Raw genomic sequence first — 2,345 nt, forward strand, 5'->3', positions numbered from 1 at the left:
CACTTCATTTTTTTCATTACAAAAACATTCAGTGAACTGTATGTTTTATAAGAAGCATGCACTCATAGCACTTTGATCTCACTTTCCATTGGATCTTTATAAAAACAAATTTGAAAACACAGATAATTACACTTTACACACACTCATCAAAAGTTGATTACCACATAAACATAGCTGTCCAAAAATCCTTCAGGTTGTTGTTATGCTGTTTACAAGCGGGTACAAGCGGGTACATGCTGTACAAGCGGTACATGCTGTACAAGCGGGTACATGCGGTACATGCTGTACAAGCGGGTACATGCGGTACATGCTGTACAAGCGGGTACATGCGGTACATGCTGTACAAGCGGGTACATGCGGTACAAGCGGTACATGCTGTACAAGCGGTACATGCTGTACAAGCGGTACATGCGGTACATGCTGTACAAGCGGTACATGCGGTACTTTATGTTTTAAAGGGGTCCCTAATGACGTACCGTCAACTGCGTTGCTCAACCCAGTTATAGCCAAGCGGTGGTAACCAAAGATAGTATAGACCAAGTTAGGAAACGGCGCTCGTGTCCGCCATTACGGAGCCCACAGAGCGTGAATCGCCTATACAAATGCATGGTCGGCATGTGTTCATTTAGTTCTTGTAAGCGATACAAAGCTAGAAAACACGTATAGCGGTTGTTTTATTATTTAAAATCTATTTTTTTAATATAAATCTTGTTATATAATATTAAATCTAGGAATTAATGTGAAGTAAATTAATATTTTGACTGCATGGCGTACAGTGTGGTTTAACAGGATACTTTACGTTGGCGATTAAGACCAGCAGCAATCAGCTTAGTTTACATAATAGTATATGATCATACCTACGAATCTACAGAGCCATTCTTTACTACATTTATAATCCAACATGAGTGGACATGCAGCTCCAAACTGCTTAAGTACTAGCAGATAGGGCGTTCGCGTTTTCCGATTTCATAAAGACCCGTAACGCAGAAAAGGTAGCTTACTAATTCAAGCAGAGGACAAAAATAGTAGTATTGTTTTCCTCAATGTCACTTCGAGATTAGGCAAGATGCCTTAAGTTTAGTTGCCGGGTATACGTGTTAAGTTTGTGAGCCCATGGCCTACTAAAGATATCTTTAGTAGGCCATGGTGAGCCAAAAAGTAAAATCACGGCAATTTACATGCAAAACTGCAGTTAGATACACCAGTTTATGGTAGTTTTCTGCGTTTTTGTTTGTATTTTTATATTTTAAACATGTTCTTTTATGTTTTTGGTTTGTAAACTTGATATTTTCTGTTTTTTTACTCTTTAATTGATTAGGTGTTCAATAAAAGTTGATTATTTTCGTGAGGTTTATTATTGTGATAAGATATAACATTAGTTAAAAGCCATTTTTACGCGCAGAAATGCTTGGTTCTTCGCAATATTTAGACAAAAATCAACACCCAGCAATGATAAAATGCTATGCCGTCGGCTCCGTAATGGCGGCGATTATGACGTCATAGACGCGGAGACAATGGATAACAAAACTCGTTGTTTTACAATCCGTTTCCTAACTTGGTCTATTCTAACTTTGGTGGTAACGAAGTTTATTGAAGCATACTCCCCCTAACAAGAGATCACAGATGTAATGCATGAGCACGGTATAAACTAATTAGCATAGTATTAATTAACCCTACAATGGTCGACTAAGATCGATCAAAAACAAATCAAAAGTAACCAACAAAGCGGGTTTCAGTCGCCATTGGTGACTGTGGAGCAGTAGGTAGATTGCATTTATTCGTGTAATATAACTCATTAAACTTAAGACGTATAAGGATTGAAAGTTTGGTAAAAAATTATGTGTAAATACGATTTGTACAACTCCTGTACTATGTGTTGACATGTAAACTTACACTAGTTAACCTTGTCGTCGCTTAAAGCCGTTTCTTTTTGTGAATTTGGATCAACCGTAATCACGCAGTATTATAGGTAATGCTAGAAGTTATTGAGCACGGTAGTGGCAATAAATCATGATCATCTATGCTGTGATAAGGTTAATTAATACTATGCTAATTAGTGTATACCGTGCTCATGCATTAGATCTGTGATCTCTTGTATTATTCATATTGTGGCGGGTGCATAATGATTTATTACGAGCGGTAAACTAAAAGAGCAAAGAAACGAAAGACGCGGTGTTTATACCGAAGATAACGATAAGAAAAAGGCACTCGTCTACGCTTCGGTGCACACACGCTAATTGTGTGGTTATATTGTGGCGGCTACATAATGATTTATTGCGAGCGGTAAACTAAAAGAGCGAAGAAACGAGAGACGCGGTGTTTATACCGACATATTTATATGACCA

The 2,345-nt window shown here is 37.9% G+C and overlaps 1 long non-coding RNA gene across 1 annotated transcript; it reads right to left on the reverse strand.

The window, feature by feature from the left end:
* Positions 1-16: 16 nt before the first annotated feature.
* Positions 17-331, reverse strand: LOC108950818. Its single transcript, XR_001975365.2, has 2 exons — positions 162-331; positions 17-94 (listed from the first exon to the last, which is right to left on the reverse strand). It is a non-coding gene; the product is annotated as an uncharacterized LOC108950818 (long non-coding RNA).
* Positions 332-2,345: the final 2,014 nt, after the last annotated feature.

Source organism: Ciona intestinalis, unplaced genomic scaffold (assembly GCF_000224145.3).
Source record: "Ciona intestinalis unplaced genomic scaffold, KH HT001063.1, whole genome shotgun sequence".
NCBI classification, from domain to species: domain Eukaryota; kingdom Metazoa; phylum Chordata; class Ascidiacea; order Phlebobranchia; family Cionidae; genus Ciona; species Ciona intestinalis.